The sequence below is a fragment of the Amblyomma maculatum genome, chromosome 2 (assembly GCF_055883805.1).
Source record: "Amblyomma maculatum isolate TAMU_Amacu chromosome 2, ASM5588380v1, whole genome shotgun sequence".
Taxonomy (NCBI): Eukaryota; Metazoa; Arthropoda; class Arachnida; order Ixodida; family Ixodidae; genus Amblyomma; species Amblyomma maculatum.
In genome coordinates, this window is record NC_139345.1 from 225,952,144 (window position 1) to 225,970,222 (window position 18,079).

Genomic DNA, 18,079 nt, shown 5'->3' on the forward strand with positions numbered 1-18,079 from the left:
TTATGAATTGTTTTAACCAGAAATGCGCTCGGTGACCGCTCTTATTGGCTGAAAAGGGCCTAATTTCCTCACTCCAAACTAATGCGCCGGCGAATGCATATGATGCCGGCCGGCAACCGCGGCGCCGGCGCTATTATAAGCACATCCTAGCTGCAATAGCTAGCTAGTCCATGACTGTAGGGGGCAAAAAAAAAAAAAAGCTTTGAGGACAAAGGGAATAGAGATAGGTACCAGGTCATTCGGCTCTACAAATTTTTTAGGTCAGAATTGTGATGCTGGGAGTGATATGTTGATTAGGAAAAAAAACTAAATAAGCTGTAGTATTAAAGGATGACCTCTCACTGTTTTGGTTACCCTGTTGCCAAAAACAATTAGGTGCCTAATGAATATCCTATTCTCATTTGGGCTATGATTATTATAAAACTATGTAAGTCATTTCACATTGATCAGGGCTTGTTTTAGATTAAGTTTATAAAGCAAATCCCCATCTTGCACTTGGAGCATAATGCCTTCATACCTCAAATAAAGTTGATGGAGCATATCATATAGTCGCAATTAATACACCGAATTTCAGAACATTCAGCCTCAGAATTTCAGACTAACAAGAAGAAATGTTGTACATTGTTACTAAGGTGGTCATGTTATATATGGGTAACTATAAGAACATTATAAGATGTGTACTTTTTAAGTAGTACAGAACTGTGCGTAGCCTTTAGAAAACTAGAAAATATTGCAGCGTACATCACATGAAGAGTAATGGCATTGTATGTTTTGTAAGTGTCAGCATATGTTTGCTGTCAAATTGAGATCCATGTGATGCGTGCATCTTTTAATGACTTAGTGCTCGTTCTAATGCAACGCATGGACCATTTCAGCTTGTCATGCCTTCGCATGTCTAATATGTAATAAACAGCGTCTCACGTCTTCTGCATTTCTTTCACGACAACAAGTTTTGCATCCGTCATATGTGTCAATTGTGATTTTTAACTGGACCTGTAGCCTGAAACAGACTGCTGACTGCCATCACAAATTTGTTTGTTATATATTCAAACACTGCATTTATTTTTGTTCATAAAAACATTGAAATGCTTTAATAACTTTCATTGCCTAGAGTAAATGTTTGTCATTCGTTACATTGATTGCTTGCAGTCCAGAAATTCTTTACATTCTTATTTGGCTATACCTTACACTTACGAACACATATAAAGTTATATATGTGCTACACTATTTTTCCTTTAATTTAGTATCTCTTTCACACAACCTCAGAGTTTAAAGACAATTATTTGTCAAACAGCACTTATGAATATATCTAAGTGGAAACTTTTTTAATTGCACAATGATGGCATAATGCAATGAAGAATAATACCCCGGTCAGACGAGCAAGTTTAGTGTCACTTTCAGCGAGTGCACTCGCCTTTAGTGTCATTCGCATCGTGTCACACGATGAACTTGAATGACACTCGCTGCCGAACACACTCAGCGCAAAGTGAGTTTCGGGAACTCACTACACTTTGTCCGGCAGGCGAGTGTGTAGTCTCGACAGCAGGACACTTCATATTACTTATGCATTTTTTGATAATTACAATGTTTTGAAATGTTTATAGTAATTTTATGAGTGTTTCTATTAATAGGCAAGGGATTTAAGCTGTCACCAACTAAAAACAGTGCGTACACCTGAACAGCTACCCTCGCTCTAAGTGCTTGCGCTAAGACGAAGGCGTTCGTCTGCTGCTGCACCTCGATGGTATGCGGTTCCTCAAGCTGCATCAACGAAGTTGGAGTTATTTGTAACCCAATCTCTAGAACGTCGTCACTTGACACGGCAGCATTTCGCTCAAGCGCCGGCCGAAGACAGCACCGCGTTTGCTCCCGCAAGCCGCCAGTGCCGCCAGCTCCAAGCTAGCACCTTTACGGCGCATCCGGCCCCGCTGTCACCGGCGTCAGAAAAGTGTTTTCCCGTAAATAATAATCCCTGGAGTAAAGCAATGTCAGAAATTAATCCTTGTTGGGGATCGTTGACCCGTACCGAGTCGCTAGCAGGAGTAATAGCTGCGATACAAGCAAACTTCTGCTCACTACCTCAGAGCCATCGTCGCCGGCGGCGGGGCGCAGCTCACCCTTGTAGTACACGTATACGCTAGCTACGCTCCTAAAGAATCGTCGAATTGAATTGCACGTTTCTCTCATTATTCTCATTTCTCTCAAGGCAGTGCCACAAGTGAGCTATATATCTGATTAAGCTGGCCATACGAAAACGCCGCCCACTGATACTTCGATGCGAAACAAACTATAGGCCTAGCGACGACCACGGAGGAGCGCACGGCCAAGCGCTACCTGCCCCGCGCGCTCTGCCGTTCACGGGCGCTCACGGGCGGCATACAGCGGAAAGCTAGTAGCATCCGGTGCTGTGAACGCTGCGAACTTCTCGCCTACTTTCGTGATGCTGCGGAAACGGTACATACATTTTTCGACACTGTGTTACAACTACACGCCAAGCAAACGCTGTGAAGACGAGACGATGTTGCCGTGCGTGGGTGCTGGGTGCTGCGCAGCTGGACATTTCAGGCTGCATAGAAGCGCCGTCGGAGATGATTTCGTGTGAAAAATGCACGCTACTCTGAATCATACAACTCGTGCACTTTTCGCGCTCGAACACCGGTGACTCCGTTCCATACCTAGGCGCTACCGGTTAACGATGCAAATCAAAGTCGCAAAGCTACGTTCGCGATAACCGCAGTTAGTAGCGCAACTATATATAATAAACGAGGTCGGTTTTGCTTGTAAAACAGCAGTAACCATGCATGTTAGCGAAAAGCGCGTGCGACATCGCGATGCTTTTTTTTTGTGAAAACCATGTACTGAAATGCACAAATAAACTGAATATTAGCTTAAGGTAATTGTGCCTGCAATAAAATTGAATTTTAAGGTATTTTTGTGAAAACTAATTTCCACATAGGGCTGCAGCATCCGCATCGGCACTGCCGTCATTTCAAAATGACACTTGATTTTACCGTGTGACAGCGAGCACCCGAAAGTGTCACTCTTCCTATGCAAGTGCACTTCGTAGAAAGTGTCACTAAACTTGCCCGTGTGACTGGGTATAAGTTAATGTGGTCCACCACTTCAGTTTGCAAAAGACTTATGAAAAAGAAAGGTAGCAAGCACTATGGCCAATTTTTAACAAAATTTTCTGGGCATATGCCACCTCTTATGCAGCTAATATGTCAACAGCAAAATAAAAAAAAGCTTTCTTATACAATACTAAGGTACAAAGATGAGTAAAACGAGTATTTGCTGAATTCGGGCTGTCAGACATTGTGGATTGCTTTTCAGTATATAAAAGGCATTTTTTTAGCATAAAAGGAGGGGTTAGAAACCTTGCTGTCCCTATAGGGGTGTGAGGACTGCACTGGTGCAGTGCTCAGGGAAGTGTGGCTGGGAATTGGGGGGGGGGGGGGGGGGGAAGAGGGGGAGAATACAAAGAGAAATGAGTAGGCACGGATGCTTTTTTAGGAAGTGCAGTTAGAGAAATATATGCAAGACAATTCACATGCTGCAATACTGTGGGCCTTAGTTCTTTTCCTCAAGAGAATGCTTTCTCTCTTTTGTTGCTGTAAGAGAAGGTTATTGTTAAAATGAGAGATACAAGTCAGTCCACCATGAAATCAAACTGACGACCCCCACTATCACTCCGCTGCTGAAGACCACTTTGAGACTAAATGTATTCTGTTAGCAAAGCATCACTGCTCATTGGTACCTTTTTTATGTGCATGGAGGCTACAGTAGTCTGTGCCATTGCTTTCTATGTTGCTTGCACCTATAGCATGCAGTACCTGAAGTAGTAAATGCTGTACAATTTCATTTGCAGACAAAGCACCTATACCTTGACAAAGTGGTGGCAAAGATGGATGATTTAAAGCTCTTTCTCAAAGATGATGTGTGGCCACAGTGTGTAATGCTATTGAGCAGAAATTCATAAATCAAATGAGCTCAGAATATCAGTAGACAGGCCCCAGAACTTCAAAAGAGTATGGTAGGGAAATGTATCTGAGGTTCAGGGTTTCATTGCAGGAAGGAAAATAAAAGGAAAGTGATGCTTGACTGCACTGTAGATTTTATGCCGAGCTCTGCATTAAATCAAAAGCGATTTTAGAAGCCACAGAACATATCTGGTCCTCTTGAAGTGAAGAGATTTCTTTATTCTACTGAGGGACCTCTCAAGCCTTGAAGTATGTATTCCGAAGCTTACATCCTTCTACGACAAGCTGTCTGATAGAACATATTTCATCGAAATGCCTTGGCCGAGGAGACACCTCAAATTAAAGTGGCAAGCATTGGACTCGAAGAGGCCAACAGTTGGGGAGCATTGGAGTTCCCCAGATTGAGATTTTCTAGAGCTTCTCCCCAGCCTGCAACTATTCCTAATATATGAGTGTCTGTTGTATCCTGTGAGAGGAGGCGGTTGTGTCCTGTGAGGGAGAGGACCTATGATGGGTCAGTGCACGCTTTCAGATCTTGCATTATCATCTCTCGCAGGTGAGCTGGCAAAAAACATTGATTTTGACAAACCGAGTAGCAGCTTTGAAGCCTTAAAGACCGGAAAATGAAAATGTTGGCATGTCGGATTTTTTTTTTTGGCTTTATGCTCTTTAGATCAATACCAGCTTTCAAAACAAGATTTATAATATCTGAAATTAGTTGCTCAAAGCAAGATGACTTCAGTGTTTCCCACTTTTTGTACACAAGCGATTTCTATAATTGATCGAGGGGCATGCTTATTTCATTTGTGCGGCAGGATTAATTATGCACTTGTCCCTCTGCAAAATTTGATGTTGCCAGTGTTGTTCAAGTTACTACCTATGAAGCAACACAGTTTTACAAAAAAACAATGGTTGTGAGCCGCCTCATGCATTTATTTTTTCGTTTTGAAAATGTTTCAAGCTACAATAATTGCCATGTCACTTTGCATAAAAGAAGCTATAGATTTTTACAGGAATGGTTTTAGAGTGTGCTAAAGAAAGAAAGTGTAAAGAAAGATGGAACAGTGACATATGTGGCCTCTTTTATGCATGATGTTTGTGTGCCGCACATGAAGTGAAAAGATATCTCTGTTGGTTAACGGTTTTGCACTCAGTGGATTAGTCATGCAGTGTTGCATGACAGACCACTGAAGGCCCAATACATCCTACAAAAAACTAAAAATGAGAAAACATGACGATGAAGTTGAAGGCCCATGATCTGCCAGGAAACAATGGGGTGGCTCTGAGAAGGACTTTTATATTGGCAGTAGTAAGGATGGCAGTCCTCTGCTTTGTGGCTCTTCACTTCGCAGTGACAACACTGGGTGTACCTATATTGCACTAACACCTACTGTAGTTTTGACCATGCTGTCAGTTATTCTGAGAGCTGCGGCGGTGAGCATCAGCCAGTGCTCTAAGTTTCAAGTGTTCATTTGTAAAAGATGTGTTCTAGATCCTGCTAAAGAGTCTTGTATTATCCAATTGAGTTTCCACAATTTACACTTTCTCTAGAAGCTCTCATTCCATTTAGGATTCTTTCCATTCTTTCCAATTAGATTTTTCAGTTATAATTGAATTTCCATAATCAAATGTCTTCCAGTTTCCAGATGACCTCCCAGCTGGAATAATTAGTCCCAACTGCATAGTTGGGATTTGATGTTGGGAAAGGTTGAGGGTCGCCGGAGAAGGGGCAGGCAGCGAACGCGATGGTTAGATGGCATCCTCGAGGCACTGCAGATGAAGTTATGTGATGTTAGGAAGATAGTGAGAGACCGGAAAGCGTGGCGTGACATGGTCCATAGGGTCACGAAGAGTCGGACACGACTGAACGACTGAACTGAACTGAACTGAACTGGATAGTTTTAACTCTCTGTAAAGAAGCAATTTATTTTTATTATGAGCTGCTAAGTTATGGTCATCTTACAGGTTAGAATTGATATCCCTAATGAACATCCAAACTGAATTTACAATTGTTATGCATGGTGAAACTGGAATTCAAATTACATTTCAATGATGCATTGTGTGTGCTGGCTAAGATGTTAAAGGAAGCTGGTGCATTTCGCTCCCTAGTAAAAATACACCCAAACATATTAGATTTCAATAGGCTTTGCAGTTAAAAATTTTGCAACTAATTTCAAAGTCCAATCTGGAGTCAATGATTTCAATTCGAGCATATTAGATAGTCTCGAGAGCTAAATAAATGTTTCAGAGAGCAACTCATTCACTTAGGTCCTGGACCCATTTACAAAGGAGCAGCAGACGTTAGCTGCAGAGTAGGATAAAAAATTTACACATTATTTAAAAAAAAGTGCAAGAATTAGAGACCCTACGTCTAGATGATCTATTAATGCGAAAGTATTACTTCGCTATGTTTATTTATTTATTGTAAGTACCTACAGCGCCCATGAGGCATTATTGTAGGGGGGATACGACTACATACAATAACACATGCAAACAAGATATAAGGAAACTTGTTAGCAAGGTAACACAACACACTGATAGAACGCTAAATGAATTCGCAAGTAGTATAAGTGATAACATAAAATACATTAACACAGCGCTGGCAAACGCACAGATTTCACAGATTTCTGTCCGCAGACCGCGTCCGCACACCGCATCCGCAGAACATGTCTGCAAAATCATGTCCGCAGCAGCTGTGAGTAATTGAGAAGTGGTGGAGGTTAATGAGCGGTGTCAATCGATGGAGGGTGATGTAATGTTGCAGCAGCATTCGTTCTTTTGCATTGCTCCAATGCAGAATCTGCAGTGCTCTTTAACTTTGCAACATTTCTGATTTTACAACCCTAAAAAGTGTATTCATAGCTGTTTTCACAATTTCAGGAATACCTGTTTAAGTTCATTCAGTGAGACCATTAGATTGTGTTTTATTGATTGCAGGTTGCACCAAGTGTGAAAGTGCGGGAGAAACCAGAGGTTGGAGTTTTGAGTTAAAAACGGAGTGGCTCTAAATTGCAGCAGTGCCATCGAGTAAGGAAAGCTTATACTGTGCTGTCAAGAAAAATAGGAAACATGCAACAAGTGGCATTCATAGTTAAAAATAATTATACTGTATTCTGCACGGAGGTATCATGTCGTAAACCGGCAGTCAATATCTGTTATGTAAGAAACACACATTTAATTTACTGAGAATTATCATTTTATTGATATTTGCTCTTGTGGTGCTTGCCCTGCCCACATAAAACTGCAATACCTTATCTGTGAGGACTTGCATAATTAAAGGCAAGGACAGTACCACATCAAGGTAAAGCTCACTCACTGAAGAAATTTTTTTTTATTTGCAGTGTTGTTTATATGAATTTCCTATCTCAAATGAAAAAAAATTCACACTAAGACTTATGCGAGTTTCTACAAGGTCAATATTTTTATTATAGATCTGTAGCCATCTCTTCCATCATTTTCTTATTTCAGACTCAAAACAAAATAGGTTTTATGTGTTTATTTCTTCATGAAATTGGACCAGGCAAACGATTTTTCAAGTAAATAATTTCAATGTAAAAGTCTCATTGAGATCAAAGCCAGCATACATGATGAGCTGAATACTGTTGTCAATATGAATTATGTCATTTATGTACAAATTCAGCAAAAGTGTGCCTAATACTCTTCATTGAGGTACTAAACAATATATATAAAGGGTGATTTGTTTTTGTTACTGTTCATCTGATTCCTTGAATGGGACTTGATTCAATTATTTCCAATACCTTTGCGAGTGCTGGTAATTAAAAAAATATATATCTACGAACGTGTGCTCCATGCTCTAGCAGATTTCATAGAGTTCCCAGATAGAATATTGAGCTTTTATATTAGCATTGCATGGCATGTTAATTGGATGTGAAGCATGTTTGATCACAAATGCATGCCATTTCCATAATTTCGACTCCCTTAATTGTACGAAATGTTGGCACAGAGCTGAAGTGTTGCCATTGAATTGGACTCCAAATTGTTGACTGGGGGCCGATATCCAAGTTGGAAATGGTCATTTCCGATTTTGATTTGGCCTCAACTGTTTTGTTAAACTTGGAACAAAGCCATACTGCCGCGGTGCAATCCATCGCTACGTATGTGGTTCGGCTAGAGCAGCTCTTTAGACACAGTGACAGACACAGAGACCAATGACAATTTTTATTTAAGAAACAGCCAACAAAAGTGCACTGAAAACATGGCAACCGCTAACCCCATACATGGTTACTATACAAAGGCACACTGCACTTGAACATTGTCTAGGACGCCTAGCGCGTAGGATGCTTTCGTGAAAAAAAAAAAAATAAAGCACGGCGTTGTACACAGCATCGAATCCAGGTGCGTACACTTCTGCCTTTTCCCGTGCTCTCGAGTTAAGTGATCCTTGGAATAACGCCATGCGCAGCGCCTATAGGGGCGCCACTGAAAGCCACGTAGCGGCGGCCGTCGGAACTCGAGGCGGGCCTTATGCGGCAAGCGTGGCCGTGGTGCGCGCGTGCGATCTGCCGTTTGTGCACGTCTCGCCGGCACTTCCGCAGTGACAGTGCGCGCAAGGGGATCGCACTTTATAATAGTGGACACGTGTTCGATATCACTGCCGTCTGGAGCTACATCGCCTCCATATGCACCAAGTGACTCCTACAGACGAGCATCAACAAGGTTGCGTACGAAGAGGAGCTCATTTTGAGTGCCCCGAGTTCATTACAACGCCACGCTAATTCGTTCATTCCTTGACCTGTGAACCAATGTTCTTTCTTTGCCTAATGGTACACGATTGCTTCGTTTACATGCAATATATTGCTACAGTAAACTAGGCAGCGTCGTCGACACTGCGAGCGGTTTCGTACCGGTGCGACCGCATGAAAAGCCAGCGCTGGCAAATTAGCATTCTGAGCATCGGAAAAATAGCGCGTATTGGGCTCCTGTAGCAAGAGTTCAGATTTTTCATGCTAGCGCTTTACCACTGCCTGTACAGCATGGATTTCACTTATCATCATCATCATCAGCCTGATTATACATATTCGGATGACGACATATTCGGTCGTCAAAAAGGCAGAGGGGGTAGATAATTTCATGGGGGAGTGAGATATCAGCAGAGATAATATCTGAAAAGCTGCATCACAGGTTAGCCAAGAGCATACTAGATTTAAATTTTATATCCTATTTTATTATTGTAGTATCATCTTCATTTCATTTGTATCCCCCTCGCGCTCAATTGCAGGATTACAGCGCGCTTTATAACAAGCTCTAGAGCTTTTAGTCTGAATAGCTAGTGCAGTGGCATGTTATGTTTTCTCTCTGGTCTTCAATGTAATTGCACGGCAAGTTTCAAAACGCATATTGGCAAATATCTGTTCAATAACCTGCCGAAGTGGCTCAGGCTACTGAGGAGGATCGAGTTATCGGGACCGAAGTCGACCGCGCCGCCCGCGTTTAGGTGGAGGCGAAACGCAAAATGCACCCGTGTGCTGTGCGATGTCAATGCACGCTAAATATCGTCTTTCTAAGTGTTTCACAAATCTAATGTGTATTGTACCTTCCCGGCTAGCGGAGGCGACCAAGTTTAAACAAGAAGTGTTCACGGAAGGTGCAATGACAAGCAGAAAACACTGAAAACATAGTTATCACTGAGTCATGCCACACGGCCAATTTAATGCCTTTTCAATCCAAAGACGCTCGTTCAAAATATTTGTTTGCTGGTGCACGAGAAAATATAGTGACATTCGATGAAAACGACATCAGGTATCGAATGAGTTTGAGGTACTCATCCGAATGCGATCAACGAGGAAATGTGTTATGTTGACACAAGAGACTCGGTGAGAAGATACACACAAAATAAACTACAAAAGTGCCACCTGAATCAAATACTACTGTGCTCGTATAAATTTGCAGCTAGTCATCTCTGTAAAATATGCCGAATCGCATCGCAAAAAAAAAAAAAAAAAAAAGAAAACTGGCACCCATCGCTGCCAGCCAATCCGTAGCCACCGCACTCAGCGCGGGCGGAACAGGTCGCTCCTGCTGCCGTGGTCCGTCGGCGCCGTGTCGCCGAGGATTTCTTTCGCCAGCTTCAGAAAAGCGTGCTCTGTTCATCTTAAATAATACGCGCTTTGTTTGAGGAAGGAATCTAAAACAATTATCTTTACTCAGGATAGCAGTTATGTAATGAGATTTGGAAGAAGTGATACCAGCAATACAAGCAAATTTGAGCTTTTAGTAGCTGCCGCCGGTTTGACGCAGCTCATCCGATTTTGTTCTCTAGCTCCGCTGCTAAGGCGTCGGCGAAGTTACGCCTTCCGTTTACTGTACAATTTGTGAGACATTTGAACTGATAGTAAGGCAGGTTTAGGCATAGGAAATTTACTATTTCCAAAGCACCTCGAGCTAGGGCTTTTATTCGAAACCCTTTAGGCGTTTAGGCCTAGCGACGACTAGGGCCACACGGCCAGAGCGCCGTCGTCGGCCGCCTTCGCGGGCAGCGTCATCGCGGTAAGCTCGCAGCATCCGATGTGGCAAGCGTTACGAATCTGCCGTATGCTTTCTTGATGAGGCGAAGCTCGAACATTTTTTGACGGGCCTTAATACGCCGAGTGAACGATCTGGCGAAAACGTACTGGAGTCAACGGAGCTGTAGTATGCTCCGCCGTAGGGCGATACTCGAATGTTCTATAAAAGCGCCGTTGGACAGTACACTAAATACTGCCTAATTTACGTGTTGCTCTTGACACTTGCTTTAGTGCGCAAAGTGTACGTTGTTGAACCTCGTACGCATTTCGCAGTCGAGCGTAGACGCGCGTACCTTCCGTACCCTTTCGTAAACAAACGCCGCCGACACAGCCGCTAACTTCGCAATTGATAGTCCTATCAAGAGGTTGGTTACAAGGGATGCAGGACATGAATGTCAATTTAAAGGCTGCTTTCGTTTACAGCGCCGTCATCTTCGCAACATATTGAAGGCACTTCATCATCATCATCATCATCATCAGCCTGATTATACCCACTGCAGGGCGAAGGCCTCTCCCATATCTCTCCACTCAACCCGGTTCTGTGCTAGCTGCATCCACTTGACCCCTGCGAACTTCTTAATCTCATCCGCCCACCTAACTTTCTGCCGCCCCCTGCTACGCTTTCCTTCCCTTGGAATCCAGTTTGTTACCCTCAGCGACCATCGGTTATCCTCTCTTCGCACTACATGTCCTGCCCATGCCCATTTCTTCTTCTTAATTTCCACTAGAATGTCGCTAACTTGAGTTATTTCTCTGACCCACTCTGCACGCTTTCTGTCCCTTAATGTTACCCCTACCATTTTTCGTTCCATAGCCCTCTGGGTTGTCCTCAACTTAAGTAGAACTCTCTTGGTTAGCCTCCACGTTTCAGCCCCATAGGTGAGTACAGGCAAGATGCAACTGTTGTATACTTTCCTCTTGAGCGATACCGGTAAGCTGCCAGTCATAATCTGCGAGTGCTTGCCAAATGCGCTCCATCCCAATCTTATTCTTCTTGTTATTTCCTTTTCATGATCCGGATCTGCGGTTACTACCTGTCCTAAGTAGATATATTCGCCTACTACTTCGAGTATTTCGCTACCTAATGTAAACTCCTGTTCCTTCCCGAGGCTGTTGAACATTACCTTAGTCTTCTGCATATTGATTTTCAAGCCTACCTTTCTACTTTTCCTGTCTAGGTCATCAATCATTATTTGCAGTTCATCTCCCGAGTTGCTTAGCAAGGCAATGTCATCAGCAAATCGCAGATTACTGAGGTATTCTCCATCTACCCTTATCCCTAACTGCTCCCATTCCAAGTCTCTGAATACTTCCTCTAAACAAGCTGTGAATAATACTGGGGAGATTGTGTCTCCTTGCCTAACACCTTTCTTTATGGGAATTTTGTTGCTTTCTTTATGTAGAACTATGGTTGCTGTGCAGCCACTATATATATCTTCCAGCACTTTCACGTACGGCTCGTCTACCCCCTGATTTCGCAATGCCTGCATCACCGCCGAGGTTTCAACTGAGTCAAATGCTTTTTCGTAATCAATGAATGCTACGTATAAGGGCTGGTTATATTCCGAGCATTTTTCTATCACCTGATTGATGGTATGGATATGATCGATAGTAGAGTACCGTTTCCGAAACCCTGCTTGATCCTTTGCTTGATTGCGGTCTAAGGTTGACCTGATTCTATTAGCGATTACCTTAGTAAATACCTTATACGTAACAGACAGTAAGCTGATTGGTCTGTAATTTTTAAGGTCCTTGGAGTCCCCTTTCTTGTGAATGAGGATAATGTTTGCATTCTTCCATGCTTCCGGTACCGTCGATGACACCAGGCACTGCGTATACAGGGTGGCCAGTTTTTCTAGCACGATATCCCCCCCGTCCTTCAGCAAATCTGCACTTATCTGATCCTCTCCAGCTGATTTCCCCCTTTTCATAGTTTCTAGTGCTTTCTTGACCTCGTCCTTCGTCACTGGTGGAACGTCTGACTGTTTTTCCCTACCGCCAATCTCATTACGGTCCTGACTACTTTGGCTACTGTAGAGATCTGTATAGAACTCCTCGGCTACTTTGACTATCTTGTCCATATTAGTGATGACGTTGCCCGCCTTGTCCCTTATTGCATACATCTGGTTTTTGCCTATGCCCAATTTCTTCTTTACCGCTTTAAGGCTTTCCCCGTTCTTTACAGCATGCTCAATTTTCTCCATGTTATACTTCCTTATATCGGCCACCTTGCGCTTATTGATTAGCTTTGATATCTCGGCCAATTCGATCTGGTCTGTTGGATTGGAAGCTTTCATACTCTGCCGTTTCTGAATCAAATCTTTCGTCTCCTTAGACAGCTTACCGGTATCCTCTCTAACTATCCTACCGCCTACTTCTACCGCGCACTCAGTAATGATATCTCTGAAATTATTGTTCCTTGCCTCTAGGGTAATGTCGCCATCCTCAGTTAGAGCTGAATACCTATTCTGTAGCGAGATCCTGAACTCTTCTGCCCTCCCCCTCACCGCTAACTCGTTGATAGGTTTCTTTCTTACTAATCTATTGCGTTCCTTCTTCAGATTTAGGCTAATTCGGGACCTCACCATCCTGTGGTCACTACATCGAACTTTCCCGATTACCTCTACATCCTGCACAATGGCGGGGGTTGAAGGCACTTCAGTACTTGAGTATCAATTACAGTTACCATAATTTGGAAATGTCATTAGCTTTGGCCGTGTAGAAGCGCATAGAAAAAATGACATTAACCTGAACAAATGTCATTCGGTGCTATTGCTTGCTTTTTGCGTCAAACAGCCGCGATTCACGGCCGCCGTCGTTCTCGTGAAGCATCACTGGAAACTTATACAAACGTGTTCCTGGCAAGATTTTAATGTGCGTTCGAAATCCCAACTACGCAGCAACTCTTCCTTGACATTGCTAAAGGTTGACAGCGGCCTTATATCTGTTAAACCGCGACCAAAGACGAAAACACGACGCGCGCGCATAGACGCTGACATGAACAGCGCCCGACTGAGCCCGCCTACGCTTTGCGGCTTTAGCGACAGGTGGCGCTGCCGGCGTTTTGCGCATCGCCTATAACCTTCGAAATGTGATGTATCTATAAAAAAAATACACAGCGGCACAAAGCCGCGGTGTATATTGTAGCCTATCGCGAGGCCCATAGTTTGTCGTCACTGCAGCACTGGAGAGAACGACGCTGGCCACGTGCTAGCTGCAGCAGCTGTGGAATGCACGAGGTGAGAATTAAGCAGTACAGTACTTTATGAAGCAATATTCAAGACGATTATGCAGTTGTTATATAAAATGTCGATACTTCCATTAACATCGCTGAACAAAGCCGCACCACACTGAGAATACTCTAGCTGATAACCCTGTTGTATGGGCTTAGAGTTCGTCGCGGGTAATGGGTAATACGTGACAATGGGTAATGGGATGACAGGAGATACCATCACTTCTTTCAGTTCCTCGGTTACTGATTGCGGCAGAGCTGAAATGATTTCGTCGGTGTCGACACTAGGTGCCTATGCACGCAATACAGCGCGACATATACAACTCCTATAGTCACCGTTGAATAAATAGCAGAGAAAAGCTTTTATATCCATTATTGAGGAGTGTCCCTTGAGTAACAGTGGCGCATGTGTAATAAGCAAAGCATTCTACCAAAATATTGGGGCATCGATTGCTCTCTAAGGCAGGCATTACTGCACAGATAGTTACAAGGAACTATTAATTCAAAAACATACTAGAAAAAGAATTAAAATATTGCTAGGAATTAGTGCTTGAAATAGATTTCCTGTTGTTTTCATGAAATAATCATGATACCATGTAAACATTTCATTAAACCAACGTTTATTTGCAAAATTAAAATAATGTTTATAATACAACATAAAACATTTGCTGGTCTATAAATTATAGCAAAATTGAAAAGAAAACTTAAAAGCGTTTACTCTGACGTTATACTAATACTTTATGTCATGTAAGCATTGTGCAACTTACATTACATTTTTATAAAATTATTTTCATCTTCGGTGTTACCTCGATGGTTTCTCATCTAGCGCTGAAAGACGGTTTTGCCATTGTTGCTGTTATGTTTGCCTTGAAGAAGCTTCGATGTGATCACTGCTCATTCACTTTTTTTATTCATCTTCTTGTACAAGCTTGGGAAACAATTAAGATTAAAATGAACAAAAGTAGATACCATGCCGAAATACATGTCATATGCTTGTCGAGCGTTTGCTGAGCGACAGTGTTTTTTAATATAAAGACTCCATTCACGTGTGTAGCACGCTGACAGGATGCCGCTGCAGCATCTACCTTCTGTAATCGTTCATTTAGGAGCTGCACTCACCACGAAACCCGCGGGCGACAGCGCGAAACCAGGCAAAAGCCAACCGCCGCCACTGAAGCAGATGCGGACCGAACAGTGAGCAGGTCGCGCCCCTTGCGGCGGCGGAGAGCGTGACTCAAGGAGGAAAGTTCCCATTGTTCACGCGGCGATTGAGAAGGCCGTAAGAAAGAGCGCGCGCTCTCTCCCTCGAGAACGGCCGTGAATACGGCTCTTCTGGGCGACGCGACGGGCCGCACCCAAGTGCGCCTCCATTGAGCGGCCGTGGCTGGACATTGTTTGCAACATTTCTAAAATGTTTTGTTCGTTGTAAAGTTCTGCATGAAATATATGTGTACAACCTTTCTTGTATTTAAAACAGCATTTCGCGCACCAAAATCATCTACTACAGGTCAGTGCTCCATAGATTCAAAATAACAGTTCTCTCACCTTGTAGAACACTGCAGTGCCGTATATTTATGACCTGATTTATCTGCAGCTATGAAAATAACTGCCTTGAAAGGGCTCGTGTTATCATATACCATTCGCGTAGGCCTGTGTCACTTTGATTTCACAGTTCCTTATTGCACATTTTCTTGACTCCTCCTTCAGTTTAAAGCATCTGAAAAGTTAGTGGCGATTTATGTACCTAACTATCGCGACCCGCTAAAGCTTATTAGGACGAATAAGTGACTGAACCTCATTTTCAATGAGTAGGATAAGGGAAAAATACCTATGGCGGTTTTTGTTTTTCTTCTGTACATGTCATTAACTATAGTGAACTAGAATACTTTCTAGTGGCGCGAACGGAAGGAAAATGATTTATTTATAGGAAGGGAAAGGCGCGGTAACTGTCTCGCTTGTTTTCTGTGGACACCGCAACCGCGCTGTAAGGAAAGGGAGGAAGGTGGGAGTGAAAGTGGAAAGAGAGAAAGAGGAGCCGTAGTGGAGGGCTACGGAGTAATTTCGACCACCTGGGGATCTTTAACGTGCGCTGACATCGCACAGCACACGGACGCCTCTTCGTTTCGCCTCCATCGAAACGCAGCCGCCGAGGTCGGGTTCGAACCCGGCTACTCCGGCACAGTGGTCGGACGTCGGAAGGAAAATGGGCGCCTCTTGCCACGGCCGGTCTCGAGGGAGAGAGCGCGCAGAGAAACGCGCTCTCCCTCGAGACCGGCCGTGCTCTTGCACGCCGGAGAGTCGCCTCTCAGAGCTCGGCGAGAGCGGGTGCGTGCGGCGCTCGCTCCGGCGAGCTCGTGCGTTCCCGCTCTCGCCACGCTCTCGTCAGCCTTGACCGTCCCTCACGCATTCGTGCGTCCTGCTCGCCCCCTTCGGGGGTTCAGTCCTCCCTGCTACAGCCCGCTGGTGCACATTCCCTGGGCCATCGTCCCCATCTCGCTGGCTTTTGCCAACCTTCCTGCTGCCGTAGTGCCCCGGACCCGTGACTTCCTTCGCGCAACTCGTAGATGCGTCAGAGGTGCGACCCAGTGCTGCAACCGACTCCAGGACCACCGGACTCTCACAGTGCGCCCCTTCCGCCCTCGAGGCGTCGACCCAGTGCTGTGCCGGTGACCTGGATTTCCCCGCGGCACTCCCCTCGTTGCCTCCACGTTTGCGGCGCGCCCCTGCGTTGGACCGGGCTCATGGCTACTGCGGCGGCCCACTGCAGCTCCTTCGTGGGCGCATCCCTGCTGGCCACTGCCAGTCTCCCGCGGACTTCACGGTCCGCGGGCCCTGACGCACCCGCGTCCCCTGCCGCTCCTGCGGTTCCCCCGCTGCTTCGCCAGCATTCCCGTGGGCCTTGTGCTCACGGCCCTCGGCGCGCCGCCTTGCCAGCGGTTTCTCCAGCGTCAACCGCCGCACCTCTGCCACGGCAGAGGTAAATCAGCGGTCCTCCCTGCTGCCGCCCGGATTCTCCAGCGACACAGTTTCCCGTGGGCTCCTGCTCGCGGGCCTCGGCGCGGACGGTCTCCACAGCGGAACCCGCCGCACTGCTGCCTTGGCAGCAGTCTATCGCGGTCCCCCCTGCTGCGGCGGTTGCCCCAATCGCCGTGGTGTCCTGCTGTAACTAGCAGTCCTTCCTGTGCCTCGTAGAGGCTCAGTACCAGGCTTCGCCTGGACCACCCGCAAGCGCTGCTGCACCGGAGGCTGCGCACCGGACCACCGACCTGCCGACGCTCATCGGGCTGTTTGCTTGGTGCGGGCCACGACGACAAGACGATCCCCCCCCCACCCCTCCCAACATCCCACTTCCCCGGACACCAAGAGTGCCGCCGCGACATTAGGCCGGCATAACCCGTGTCCGGTCCCCCCCCCCACCCCCCCGTGAATATCCCAAAGTTCCCAACCAACCAACCAACGCCGGACGCCACTGACCGCCGGCGGTGGCGCTGCAGTTACGTTTCCAATCGCTGATGATGATTTTCAACGGCTCAACTGATCAGGGTGTTAAAATACAAGGCCTTGAAATACCTAGAGTAGCAGAATATAAATATCTGGGGGTATGGGTAAACGAAGGATTGGCACACATTGGAAAGCATGAGCAATCACTTAAGGCCAAAGGGCGAAGGAATGCCGGGATAATGAAGCATGAGGCATTGTGGGGATACAATAGGTGTGAGGTTTTGAGGGGTATTTGGAAAGGAATTATGGTGCCCGGACTTTCGGAAATGCGGTTTTGTGTCTAAAATCAGAGGTACAGTCGACATTAGAAACAAATCAGAGATCCGTTGGACGATTAGCACTAGGTGCCCACGGCAAAACTACAATTGAGGCGGTACATGGAGATATCGGCTGGGCATCTTTCGAAGTGCGGGAAGCTCAGAGTAAAATATTATATGAGGAACGCCTGAGGAAATTGGACAGTAACAGATGGGCAGCTAAAGTATTTAAATACCTGTACCTAAAAAGCATTGACTCACAATGGAGGAAAAGAACTAGGAAACTAACTAGTAAGTATGCTAGTAACAAGGACGGAGAAATAAAGAGCATTAAGCAACAGGTGAAAAACACAGCAGGTAAAAGTTGGATAAATTCGATGGAAAAGAAACAGAATGTGGAATTATACCGAAAGTGGAAAATGCAGATCAGGAAGGAAGATTTGTTTGATAACTCAAGAGGCAGTGCCCTACTTTTTGAAGCTCGGTCAGGGTGCCTTAGAACACGCAGCTACAAAAATAAATTTAACAATGGAGATGACGCATGTGCTGTATGTGGAAACTCCAGTGAAACAATTGACCATTATA